Source organism: Aedes albopictus, chromosome 1 (genome assembly GCF_035046485.1).
Source record: "Aedes albopictus strain Foshan chromosome 1, AalbF5, whole genome shotgun sequence".
Classification (NCBI taxonomy): domain Eukaryota; kingdom Metazoa; phylum Arthropoda; class Insecta; order Diptera; family Culicidae; genus Aedes; species Aedes albopictus.
Window position 1 is genome coordinate 188216760 of NC_085136.1, and position 14808 is coordinate 188231567.

A 14808-nucleotide genomic window follows, 5' to 3' on the forward strand; every position below is an offset into this window, starting at 1 on the left:
CATTAGGTGAAAATAGGGTTGTCACAGACGTGCTTAGAAAAATTATAATAAATCGAAGAAAATTGAGTCGATTTTGAAACTTCATACATTTTGAATGGGATAAAAAATTTATGAAAATCTTTAAACCTTAACTCGAAAAAGGGATTTTGTCACTTACACCCCTTTGCTTCTAACCCCTTCAATTTTCAATCTTTAGCACTAAACGGCAACAAAGTTACTATTACTTGCATCGTTAAAATATCAATTACATGACCTTATAAGACTGGATAACGCACTCAAATTAAAATGGCAGGCAACCATTAGTGTGTTTATAATTTCTGGAGAAGTCTATATTTTTCTCCGAGAATCTCTGCGACGACTTTAACATGAATTTTCTTCTTCTACTTCTTCTTCTTCTTGGCGTAACGTGCAGCTGTGGCTGTCACGTGATCATTCTGAACAACAGAGTATAGCGAGTGCCGAAAAACCCACGGTGTTTAGGGCACCAGGTTCGATCGGTATTTTTTTAACGAGACTTAGAAGAACCCTAGGCTAGTTCATCTCGGGACCCACGCTTTACTTCCCTTCCGAAGGAAGAACCCACATTTTGTGAGTATGTCGGGAGTGGGATTCGATCCCAGGTCCTCGGCGTGATATTCTTGTGTTCTAACCACCACACCAGGTCCGCTCCGGTTCGATCGGTAGTCATGAGCGGTCTAAGAATTTAACCTTGGCTATGAAAACTGGTGAGTGGCATCGTATCGACTGGGCAAATGGGTTGCATCTAGTGGCAAATAGTTTTGTTTACGGAAAAGCAAAGAAATGAATAACTTGCGTTGCTTTCTTCAGAAATTCAGCTTTCCTGTGCTTAGAAGCATCAAATCGGCTCAATGTTTTTGATATCAACAGATCATTTGCTTCATTTTGTGTTGATGTCTTTGACTTGTCGATGTTATTGATGCCGGAGACAAACTACACAAAAGTAACCTTGAACCGATTTTGGATTAATGTTTGTATAATTTACTGTTTGAGAGGCTTTGGTCATGACGACTTTGCAATTTCGTGAATAAACTAAATACATGGAGCTTCCCAAGGGCTTCTGTTCCAGCCTCTATCTTTACAATATTAGATGATTGTCTCATGAAAAAAAATGCAGTTCAGTATACGCTGCTGAGCTTATATTAGACCATTGTTTCCCAACCTTCGTTTCGCGATCTCCCAACAGCTTGAAGGCACGCTTCGATTGTTATAGATAAGCGGGATGATAACTGACTGGAGGGTCGCGAGAGCCAAGCTAGGGAAACGGTGTATTCGACCTTAGAGTATATTTGCACTGTTCATGTTTTTCGACAATATAAGCTGTTGGCGTACTTCCTGAATGGAATCCGCTAAGTCTTAAGTGATTTGTCTATACGCTCATACACCGTCACCATAGCTTGGGTCCCTTCACATTGCTGGATCCCGGGCAATGCGAAAGAGGACAACGTCGATAAGATGGGCGCTAAAGAGGATGATGTCGGGGTCCATTACAAGCTTATTTACAAAGTTCTTGGCGGCTACTCCCCATTTGATTTCCATGTTATGTGCCTCGCCGCCGACGGTGCCTGTGTTGCGTAATGCTATTGATGTCCTCCGGTGGAAGTTGCATGAATTCAGTTGATTTAGGCATTTATATTTGGGTTTTTCTGTAGCAGGTCCATTATAGGCGCAAGGTCCATAATTAGCACATAATTCCTACCTTCCGTCAAGTCTTCACCCCTAGCTTCGTCAAATCTGCACCCTGAATCCTTTCCCTAACCACAAAACAGTAAACTTCAGCACCCTAAACTAACATAATATTAAAAGTTATATAAATGAAAAACCAACGTACAAATGATTTCGGGTTCGTTAGGGCCATGTGGCAACTGTAGCTGGTTGGGTTACTGAGCGCTGCCTACAAGATACTCACTTAAATCCCGCCGTCCTATCCCGCCGTCTATCACCGATTGTAAGAGAGTTCGTGGGGCAATATCAGGCTGGATTCATGGGTGAACGCGCTACAATGGATCAAATGTTCGCCATCCGCCAGGTGTTGCAGAAATGCCGCGAATACAACGTGCCCACATATCACTTGTTCATCGATTTCAAATCGGCATACAATACAATCGATCGAGAACAGCTATGGCAGATTGTGCACAAATACGGATTTCCGTTAGATCCCCGGATTGCGTTAGAGGGTGAAATAAGGAGAGTGGGGATAAACACGAGTGGGACGATTCCTTGGACGATTCTCAAGAAGTTCGTTGAGCTGCTTGATTTCGCTGATGATATAATATCGTAAATTTGAGACGATGGCGGAAACATACATCCGACTAAAGAGTGTAGCCAGGCGAATCGAATTAGTTATACATGTGTCGAAGACAAAGTACATAATGGCAAAGGCCTCTCGGAAGGAATCACCGCGCCCGCCACCCCGAGTTTCTATCGACGGTGATGAACTTGAGGCGGTTGAAAAATTCGTGTACTTGGGCTCACTGGTGAACACCGACAACGACACCAGCAGAGAAATTCAGAAACGCATAGTAGCAAAAAGTCGAGCCTACTTTGGACTCCGCAAAACTCTACGATCGAATAAAGTTCGCCGTCACACGGAGTTAACTATCAACAAAACGCTGATTAGACCGGTAGTCCTCTATGGGCACAAAGCATGAACCCTACGCGCAGAGGACCAACGCGCCCTTGGAAGGTGTTGCCCCCGAACGAAGGTGTTGCGTACCTTCTACGTGCAGATGCACCACGGGACTTGGAGAAGGCGAATGAACCACGAGCTGCTGAGCAGCTGCTGAGAGAACCAACCATCGTCCATATTGCGAAAATCGGGAGGCTACGGTGGGCGGGTCATGTCATCAGGATGTCGGATAGCAACCCGACTAAAATGGTTCTCGAGAGTCATCCGACCAGTACAAGAAGACTTGGTGCGCCACGGGCTAGGTGGGACGATCAAGTGGAGGACGATCTGCGGACCCTTCGCAGAGTACGGAACTGGAGACACACAGCCATGGATCGAGTGGATTGGAGACGGCTACTATGCACAGCAGAGGCCACTCTGGCCTTAGTCTGATCGGTAGAGTAAGGTAAGGGCCATGTGGCCCAAGCTTTCCAAATAATGGAATAAGGTACACCGGGGCAAATTGAAACGGGTGAGGTAAAATGAATTAGCGTTTAAAGTTTGTATTATTCAGTCATGATAAACAGTTTAAATGTCTGTCATAATACATAGTTTTTGAATGAAACTTCCCAAATTTGAATCTATTTCAAAACTTCGCGTTTCATCTTGCTCCGGTGTACCTTAAGTTAAAAATGGGATGGGACATCTCAGCATTTATACTGGCCCTGCAAGTTTATATGTCACACCACGAAATTAACATGACATGTTATGTAAACGCTCCAATTTTGTGCATCATAAATCACATAAATTGACAGATTTTTTTTTTCTGTGTATGTAAGCTAATAGTTTCATGCTTTTCTGGCTTTCACGTAAGCATATAGCCGATTTTTGATTAGTCATGTCCATTGCAGGGGCCACCCTGGGCATAGCCTGAATGATTATTAATATACACAGAAACGACCGAAGAGATTATGTATTCCGATAAAGTACCTTTATATGTTTCTAGTGTAGTTTTACGACATATCTAAAACAGTAAATATTAGCCAAACCAAAACAAAATAATGAGCTGAGAAATAAGATTGTTTGTATCATTCATGTGTTATCTGGTATTAGATTACATAGAAACGTGACAAAAGACAAACGGATTCAAGTGATTGTTTCCGTTTACGAATCCGATTCACGTGAAGTACGCCACCACTCACTTTGGAACAATCTACCCAACCATAATCATTAATAAGTGCTTCGTGATTTTGGTACGGCAAGCCCATTATTTCCGCTGAAATGATCTAAGCATGACTGAGTGAGTACCTACCCAATGGGTTTTACCTGTCTTCTTAAATTGCTCTTTGTGTTATCAATCAAACACTGACACTTGGGTGACACTTGGGAAATCGCTATGTAAAAAGTATCGTTGGAGGAGTACGGTTCAAAAAGGCACTCATGGGGTAAAATTATCCAACACAAAAACAATGCTAAACATACCCACAAATCATTAGGGACCATTGGGGTATAAGGAAACCCTTGAATATAAACCTAGGGATATTTCTGCTTATCTTACAAACCACAAGTCCATCGGTTTTGTTAAACATCCATATGTAAAAAGTTAAAAAAATAAACTTGGACTTAACAAAAAATGTGAAATGGCATTTTACTTCACACGTTGGGTCCTGTTCAGCGTATTTGAATTTGTTGCAGAGAATTCGAAATATGGCATTGTGTACCATAGTTCCCAACCTGAAGGATAACCAAACCACGCAATCGTGTTGAGTTGAGAATCTCGTTTCAAATACAATGGATTAATTATTACAAAAAATAGAGAACCAGGAAATCACATCAGCCCCTTCATGATTTTAACCTACAGTTGTATATAAATGCTGCTATAAAATCACTAGGAAAGAACCTGGTTTATTTTTATTCGGTTTATACCGGTGCTCTACAAAAAAAAAAATACAACTGTACATTAAATTCTTACGAGACTCTCGATTTCTTGCTCACACTTCATCACGAATAATAAATATAATAACAACACATAAAATGAATGTAGCTGCATGTTTAAGTCAGTGTGATGCTTAATTCGTCTTATGTTTTATTATTTTATTACAGTGTGAAAACCTCTTGGCCAAGCTTCTTTAAAGCTTTCACAATCAAAACGCCTATATGTCACTGAACCTTCGCTTCAAACATATCCCCGCCTTCGGAAGCTTCATCTCCCATGTGTTCTCACGTGTAAGGCACAAGAACGTGTACGCAGGGAGGCCGTGCTTTTCAGACGGCTTCTTTTTTGTCGTTCGATGGTAAACATGTATAATCCACAAAAATGAACGTCTAATCCATATCGGAAGAAGACTCGTTAAAATCCACTTTTGTAAATGCACTTCTTGCGGGGCGGATAAATCATGTTGCGGCTGATGTTTTCTCGCCGCTCGCTCTGGGCCTGAAGTATTTGCGTATCATCTTTCGGCTCTAGGCTTCTCCTCCGGTACGATAAGTGGAAAATGGCTAAGTCTGAAAATATGCAAAGGGAACGACAGTAGTAGCTCGTAAGCTGCTTGCACGTTTCTTGAGACAGGCTTTTTTGAAAGAACAGGCAACTGGTTATGTGAGATCGTGATGTTATAGTGAACTGACAAGCTGCGGTACTCTTTTTGGTTTTTGTTTAGCTTTAGAGCTTTAAGGGATGAGATCGGTATCACATCAATCAACAAAGCATGAATTTGCTTTATGATTCGAATGCTTTTTGCATCACTCGTGATAATGGATTTCAATTTGAGGGCTTGGGAGCGTTAAATCTAGAAAACGTGATCTTCAACAAAATAACATATCATATCTGGACTATGAAGCTGATCAGATGGTTAAGCCGATCGTTAAATCACATTTTCAGGAACTCTTCAATTTTTAAATATACATCGTTATTCTGTCATAATTTTAAGCAGGATTTTGTCAGACTACTATTTATTAGAATCAGGATCTATTAGGATTCTATTAGAATTTTGAGTTTTTTTTTATTAATACACGATTTGGTAATAATTTTATGCATTACGATCGATAATGTCCGAATAAAATCAAACGCAAGATTCGGTTGAAATATATTCGCAATTCCATTGTCATTGAAGGACAACAAAGTATCAATTTTGATACCGATTTTAGAAGCTTCAAAGGCTATCAAGTTCGACTAAAAGGTCGCACTATTTAGGCTAAGGAATCCCCTAAGGGTTTCCAAAAGGAATCCCTGAATGAATTCGAGGAGACATCTCTGAAGGAATTTCGTGAGGAACCTTCCCAAGTGACCATAAGTTCGGATAAAAGGGTTCGCATAAGGAAGCTGGATAGCCTTTTATACAGCTTCTTATAAAACTTTCTAAAAATTAATGTAACAACAAAACTGTACTTTTGAGATCAAAAACAGCTTTTGGTTGTTGTACTTTGGTTTGTACTTGACTAAACTTACTTTTCCGTGACGCATTCTTATGAAGATTTGAACCGGGTCCTACTGCGTGATAACTTGTTGTTGTACCGCTGGGCTTCGAATGACTCTTGATATGACGAGGACGACTGCGATACTGTACAAGTGTGCAAACCTAGCTGTCGGCAGCACATTGGTTCAAGTTAGATTTCATCCGATATGTACTCCATCGCAATTGTGTTAAGGTCGAATTGCAGTAAACTGAAGGGCTCTCACGCAGCGGCCACCGGTTCGAATACGGTGGTTATCATATTTTGTTTCCATCTGCACTTCCAAAATGACCAAAATGCCAAAATGACAAAAACATTTTCCTTGGGGGCGTCCATAAATGACGTTGCTTATTTCCCCATACCTAATACATGGCTCATCACACAATCCCGGACTCCCCCTTCCACCTAAAATGCTACGTCATTTATGGACGATCCCTTAGTACAAGGAGTTCCTGAAATGTACTTCTAAAAACAATGAACCTTGCTGGAGCTTATGTGCTCACTGTCAGCCTCTTAAGCAGCCAGAAAATTCCATTCGGAACTATACCTGAACTTAAAAGTGCATTTTATCATGGGAAGCGGAACTTTTGGTTACTTGGATTGAAAAGACTTAGGAGGAAACACCTGAAGGAATCTCTGAAAGAACTCGTGGAAGAATTCCTGAAGGAACCCCTGCAGAAACTTTGAAAGCAATCTCCGATTGGCATTTCGGAGAAATTTCAAGAAGAATTCAAGGAAGGAACCCCGAAGGAATGCCGGAGAAATAATTCCTAAAGAAATCCCATCAGGAATTCTCAATCCAGGAGGAATCTTCAAAGAAATTCAAAGAGGAATCCCCGAAGAATTTTTAGGAGGAATCCCCAAAAGAATTTCAGGAGGGATCCCCGATGAATTTCCACGAAGAATCTAGGAAGAAATTCCCGAAAGAATTCCAGCAGGAATACCTGAAAGCATTCCAGCATGAATCCCCAAGGGAATAACAACAGGAATTCCCAGATTACAGCAGGAATCCCCAGAGGAATTCAAAGAGGAATCTCCAAAAAATTGTCAGGGAGAATCCCTAAAGGAATTCCAGGAGAAATCTCTGAAGGATTTCCAGGAGGAATCTACGAAGTATGTCCAGGTGGAATCTCCGAAGGAATTAAAAGAGGAATCCCGAAAGATTTTCAGAAGGGTTCCCAGAATTTTATTCCCCGAAAAAAAATCCAGGATGATTCCATCGAAGGATATCCAGCAGTAATCGCCGAAGAATTCTCAGAAAAAATCTCCCAAAGATTTTTAAGAGAAATCCCTAAAGGATCTCCAAGAGGAATACCCGAAGGAATGCCAGGAGGAATTCCAGAAGAAATTGCAGGAGGGATCTCTGGAGGTTTTCCAGCAGAAATTCCCGAAGGTTTTCAGACGGAATCTTTGAAGGATTTCCAGGAGGTATCCCCGAAAGACTTTCAAGAGGATTCTCCACTCTGTTCCATAACTATAGATCCAACCAAAATAGAATTTTTATTTTTTTTGAAGTGCAACTTATTATTTTACGCTCTACTCCATAATAGTTATCCAGGCACCTTACACATACTGCCATGAAATTTTATTTATGCACATGATGTACACACAGAAAACTGTAAAATACTAAAACTTCCTTGTTTCATGACTATAGATCCAAAATGTGTGAATGATTCATTGTGCCTAATCAACGCGTTGTTGTCAAGTTCAGTACTCAGTTTTCTTTCGACAATTAACGTGTCATTACGTATAGTGTATTACGCCGCATGGAAAATATTTATCTAAAGTTGAAAAAGCAGACATTTTGACATATCGAGAGAGTAATTTGTCAGTTCTTGAAATCTCTTGTTGTTTAACAAGTTTCATAATGTTGTCATATTTTTTTAAGATCTAATACATGCGTCAGTAAGAAAACATAAGGATAGAGGAAGAAGTTTACCGTTCGCACAAAACGTACAATTTTTAGGATCATATACATCCCGCTAAGTTTGTATTACAGTCTTGATGTTCTACAGGCTGAAATCGTTTCATATCGACATCTCACACTCGAACTATCTCATTCCTTGTTGTTTTAGACGATTACTCGATATGTCGGTCGGTATACCCATTCCCAACAAATATTAGACCGAGTTTCCTAGGAGTACAATACTCTGGGGAGATAAAGTGACAACTGATTTTCCTAGCTATGAATGTTTTCAAATAGGTTCTTAATTTTGAACTCTTCATATCTCGATGACACCTTCAATATTAAGATGTAAAGAGTAAACTGTAGTTAGTTTGAAGATTTAATAGTTTTTTTAACGTTTATTTGACTTTGTAAATCATCTTTTCAGACTAATAGATAAGATATAGAAAATATAGTCAGGTTGGACCAACTGGAAGGCTTTTATTGGTTTTCACTGGATAGATTTACTGAAAGAAGCACGTTATCTCTCCTCAAGGAATTTGCGGAGTGGGTTTATGTTATTTGCAGCGATCTATCAAGATACTTTAATGCAGATGGTGTTTCCGTCAATTCGAATAGATGGACAGCCAGAAATACACCGAGCTTCTGAAGGAATATTGGCTGTCGTTTTTGAAACAACCTCAAACTATTTAGACGTTTCAGCATGATAATGTATCTGTTCTCATGAGTTGAGCAACCATAGCTTGGTTTCGTGAAAATCATATTCAAGTAATGGAATAGCCAGATTGTTCTCCTGACCAGAAACCAATCGTAAACTATGTGGATGTTGATTATAAGAGCAATATATGCAGATAAGAAGCTGTATGGAAGCATTCTAGATCTAAAATGTGTAGTTGTTCCAGCGTGGAATTAATTTCGAGCATCTACCTATCAAAAGTAGATTTAAAGTATGCCATGGAGGCTGTTTGAGCATATTTGGGTCAAAAGAGGCACTACTCATTATTAATATGTTAAATGTTTTATGTAACGTTAATTGCCAAGAATTAATTTTTGCTTGGATCTATTGTTATGCAACAAGGGAGTTTATGATCATTGATTATTCTTATTCAGAGAGCACATATAATGCATAAATTTTTACTTTAAGGATGTCTACTCTAGATATCGAATAAAGCAAGAAAACAATATCGATCGAATTCTTTCTACATTTCTGAATATCAGAAAATATTGTTTGGATCTATAGTTATGAAACATTGTGTATTTCCACGAGGAATGCTTAGAAAACTTGGACACTTCCTGTAGGAATCTTGGAAGAATTTCAATGAGGGATCCCCGAAAGAACTCCTGCAGATAATTCAGAAGGATAACCTGGAGGATTTCCTGAAATGAAACCTAGATGTATTTTTGTAGGAGCTCTAGTCCTAAAAAATTCCTTTGGGAAACTCTTATAAGAATTCCTGAAAGAAATTTGGGGGAATCCCTGAACTCTCCTGAAGGTATGCTCGGATCATGCTGTAAGAATCTCTGAAGAAAGTTCTGGAGAGATCCCTGAAGAATCTCCTGAAGAGGTCACTAAAAGAACCTCTGGAGCAATCCCTGAAGGAACTGCTGGTGGAATCTCTGAAGAAACATCTCTTATATTGAAATGTATTGGTGGAAACCTTATTTAAAATGTGGATTGAACAGCCAAATGTAACATTTAATAGCCAAAACGCGGAAACTGCATCCAAACAACAAATGACGATTTATCCTACTTCAAGCTTACGTAAAATATCGTTGACATCAAAATTAATCATTGATTATCTGGTTAACTGAGTTTATTTACCACTATGCAGTGCTAGTCATTGAAGATTATGAAGCAAAGATAGCTGAGGAGCGTCTCATCAAACTGATCGATTTAACGGTTGAATGTTGCGGCAGATGACATCATGTTTAAATCCGATCAGCGAGGGTTTCTTATAATTGATGTGTTGTGAGTAGCATAACTTTGTTGGAGATAGGGGAATGTACAAAGATTACGTCTTTCGAATCAATCTACATTGTCGTTCTACCCTCCATCACGTGTTTTGTATTATGAATCAAAAATCGTGTCACAATTTCCAGTGACCCTCTTCATCGCCTAATCGCAAATTTTATATTTGACCACCGTTAGCTCTTTATGAAGCTCCCCAATCCGTGTCAATATTTATGCACGTTCCTTGATTATCCAAACTCAGCCAACCCTTTCATTTAATGAGCACGGCACGACTTAACCCACACCCTGCTTCGTTTATCACTGCGGTCAGCCAGCAAGAGTCGGGTCAGCATCGGCGTTTTATAAAATGTCATTACCCGCTGGAAACTTTGTTGAAGCGCCCTTCTCGTAATTGCCCTTGACAACTGTAAATAAATCTACACAGACAGTCCCCCAATAAACCCCGGGAAACCGACTAAAGCAATACAAATTCAATAAAACAGTCCTCTTCCTGTGTTGTGTCTTTTGCCACATATGACGGACGGAAAACTAACTGACCAACCTCAAGATGCTAACGCTGCTGGTTTCGTTTGGCCACAAAACTTCTATCCAATCCATCTTCTGAGTTGTGTAGCAGCACGTGCACTGAAATAAATTTTGTTGTGGAAACTACCGATTCCATAGTAAAATTACTAACCGTACCTATGATTCTCAACCGACAACAATTTCCAGTTAACTTCACTAAAACACTGTCAACTTAACTAGCAGTGCAGTTAACATTACCAAAAATAATCTTAATTTAACAAATGAGCATTGTATTTTTAACCATACTGTGTTGTAAAATGCGTGTCCTGGAAAAATTAACAATGTTTTGTTGTTAAGACGACTATGCTTTTAGTTGAATTTACTACAATGCATTGTAATTTTAAGCATAATTCAGTTACCTTAACAGATTTTGTTGTCGGTTGAGAATCATAGGTACGGTTAGTAATTTTACTATGGAATCGGTTGTTTCCACAACAAAATTTATTTCAGTGTGGCTACGCAAAACGAATCGCAGAACGAATGAAGATCCACAGAATAACGACCTTGACTTCGTGAAAGAGTTACATATCCATAGCTACCCCCGTGTTAACCATTGATGTGGCAATTCGTCGATGACAGCTCAACGTTCAAACGTGTTTTAGGCTGCATCACAGTTATGCTGGAAGATGCGGCAGATTTACGTTGTGAAAACAACGTTTAGTTTGAAATGAATTCATAATGACCGAATGAATAGAGCGTGGTGGCATTTGTGTGTGCTGAATTTGTGATGGATTCGCTGATGCTTTTTCGCTTGCTAAACGGAGAGTCAATATTATTTCTGATTAATCCACTAGACCTTGAAGACATATGCATCAACAAGCGGGTTTTCAGGCGGCTAAACATCTAACAGAATTGTAGACCACAGTTGATATAACCATGCTGTGCATTGACTCACAGTAATAGGGAACCGTTCCCGTTTAACCCTCGAAGGATTTGGACAACTTTTTTAAAAGTATGAATCATATCTTTTGATCCAGTGAGTTGATTTTCAAAATCAAAACGGTTTTATCAAAAGGATTAGCTATGCTCTCATATGCTTATATGAAGAGTGTATTGTACGAAATATTTTGGGAATGTATCACGTATCAGGTATCAGACGACCGGCTCCAGAGGCACGTTAACCTCCATTTGGGACATTTGCGCAATCGCTATACATATAAGCATATTTCATCACAGGCAATGTTAGCCAGACAAACATTACAGATGTGATAATCGACAATCGCATTTCGGAAAGAACAAGGTAACCAGATAAATCTGGAATTCATTCCTTCTTCATACAACACACGCACCCTTTCGGGATAAAACTATAGAGTAATTTCACGCCATGAAAATACCCAATAGAAAACTACATGTTTGAAATACTCTGGAGAAAAATAGGATAAAACCCCATTTGCTTCTGGAGGTTTGAAGTAAGCAGAGCTTTGTAGTGCCCACTAAATCGATTCTGTAGCTACAATCCTCGGGGCAGAATCTAGAGATTCGTAGCTATACAAAAGATTGGTTTATCCGAAGATTTTTTGAACTTGAACCGATTAGAGTTCTATTCAGGAATACCTCTTGCGGATCGCACAGACCACAGAGCGCAAGCTTCTTTCAAGGCAACAGCTATGGTATACCACAATGGAGGGCGTTGTAGTAATAAAACTACAATGAAACTCTCTTGGTATAGCAATGGAAGCGTGTTATCCATACAATGTCGTCGCAACCAATTAGTACAGCTTCCCTAGTTTGTTGAGCAGGGACGCCTGAATACGCAAAGTTTGCGAAGGAACACTCAAAAGTGCAAAAAGGTCTAACGGAGACTCCCCATCTGTCACATGCCTATCAGTCAACTAATAACAAATTCTGCTCATGCCTGTTATGTTAAGTTATCCATAAACTGTATTACCTAACTGAAGCATTTCTAATTAATGTTTGAGCTATTTCCGATGATATAATCATCGTAGCAATACTGCTAAATATCAGCGAAAATATGCTGAAAACAAGAGCTTGCTTGAAGGCACCCATAAGGAAAGGTTGAAACATACTGTTAACACTATTCTAGAATATAGCCTGCTCGAGGCACGACCAGGGAATGAAATTATCAGCAAATTGAGACGAAAAACGGCGTTTTTCGAGCAACCGATTTTTTCTGTTTCTACTTTTCCTGTGAGAAATGCCCCGTAACGTGGGTAGATCACCTTAGAATGGTGCGTTGCGGCGTAAGATCTACCACCACATCAAATTTCGATCTTGTTAATGTTTTCATGCCTAAAGTGGCCGATCAGTGGTGAGCAGACATTCCAGAATCGAGATTTGATGTGCTTTTTTTTAATGTTTTGTTGCTAATCCACATTTTATTTCAGGAGTAACCAGGTAAATGTTTTGTTTATAAATGCTAATTAATCATGATTATGATTGTTTTTCAAACAAATGCATAACAAAACATACACAACACACACTGACATACATTACATATACATATCTCATCATATATTGGGAAAGGGAGGGACCATCAGGGCACCCGATTGAAACGATTTGGACAGGAGCTTGGAACTGCCTCCTCCTTGTTATTAACATTTCGTGGATAGAGGGCGGGCTCTTCGACCCCATCTATTGGGAGTATTCTGTCAATCGAGGGCTTGATTTTGCAGATGTTCGTGAGAACTTTCTTCTGGAAGGAGATTCTTTTCCCTTGAAGCGGGTTTCGTGCAAGTGTCTCTGCTTGCGGGTCCGCACAATACTTTTTGGCCCTTCATACAGGAGAATGACTGACCACTAATAACAGCACAATCTTTTCAGATTATTCCAGTGCTATAGGCAGCTGCCTTGCTACAATAGATGGTAGAACAATATCATCATATCATCATTCTACTTTTCCTGTGAGAAATGTTTATCGGTCGTTGCTGTTTGTCCCCGATCAAAGATAAACTGGGAATCGCTCTTTTCATTTTCGCTATCCAACTTTATCGCCTGCAAAGTTATCGCGATAATTATCAGAAGGCAAATAACAAAAATTTGCCGGTAACGGGATTCGAACCTAGACCCTCCACAAAAATGTGTATGAGCGCGCACCATAACCACTCGACCACACAAGCTGCTCGAGAGAGGACAGAAATTTTATACATAAAAGCTACAGCCGGTGACGACGGGACTACGGAAAGGCGAACAAAGAGCGAAAACACATTCTCGGGAGAAACCCGGGTCTGAATTTATCGCACGTCTTTTTTCGCCGATAATGCGTCTGGGAGAGTTTTCTACTATCGCGATCGTGATTGATAATTTCATTCCCTGGGACGACACTTCATTATTAATGAAAGAAGCAAAACTGCGTGCACAAGGTAACATATACAGAAGATACCCTACGGAGATGAACTGTTTGAAGTAGAGCCAGTTGGGCTACACACGCTTTTTACGCTGAAAATTGATCTGAGGTTTCCAAGCCGTAGCCACTACCCAAACTAGACAGGATTACACTCCTCACAATCACAGCGCAAACAGGAAACATTAATGACAAACCAAATCGGCGCCAATTGAAAAAAACACCAATGGCGAAAACGCATTAAGCGATATGGTTTCGTAAGTAGTAAAGTAAGCCAGGCAGTAAAGTAAGCTAATTTACAACATTTGAATAATCCCGCCCATATTTAGCCTCAAATTTGAAACATAAGAAGGGCAACTGATTATCTCGGAGAAATGCAAGGTCCACTGCACCATTGTTCCGGTTAGTGCAGTAAGGGCGTAATACTGTGGAGAACGCCCCAATTCTCCACAGGATCCGTTTGTGGTTGGGTTTTTATAAGACCCCCCTAACCATTCATTCCTTGGCACGGTAAGCATAAAGTCGCATAGCACCATGAATTAGGGATCACCTGTTTAGTGGACTCTTACCACTGGATCAGGCGATCCGTAGTGTTATTCTTAGCTGGGTTATCCGAAACGTACAGAAGTTATAATCTTAGTCTACTATTTGTGAAGAACTAGCTTGGTCTTCAGTTCGAGTATGCATGAATGAACAATGAACATTGATCAATAACTTTTATATCGTGCCTCGGAACGAGTGGCAGTCTTCTGGAGAATTCGGCATTAAAATTTTAAAAATTCTTTTTGACTTTGACCCTACGACTTCATCCTTGTATAAATACTTTGCACCAAAGATTGTAATAAAGACATGGGAGCTTTGATTTTTAAATGTTTAAAAGCTGAACTGTCCTAGTGGTACACATTCGTTTGAAAACATCTCCGAGGATTTATTTGCCCTGGAATTTCTTAACGAATAGCTTCAAAAATAATCCTTTACGAATTGCT

The 14808-nt window shown here is 39.8% G+C and overlaps 2 protein-coding genes across 8 annotated transcripts in view; one reads left to right on the plus strand and one right to left on the minus strand.

Moving 5' to 3' along the window:
- The window catches only part of LOC109419207 (uncharacterized), a 127442-nt gene that overhangs the window by 61304 nt on the left and 51330 nt on the right, over nt 1–14808 (plus strand). The window lies entirely within an intron of this gene.
- LOC109423133 (microtubule-associated protein RP/EB family member 1) overlaps nt 1–14808 on the minus strand; it is a 30638-nt gene that overhangs the window by 11172 nt on the left and 4658 nt on the right. The gene's annotated exons all lie outside the window — the stretch shown is intronic.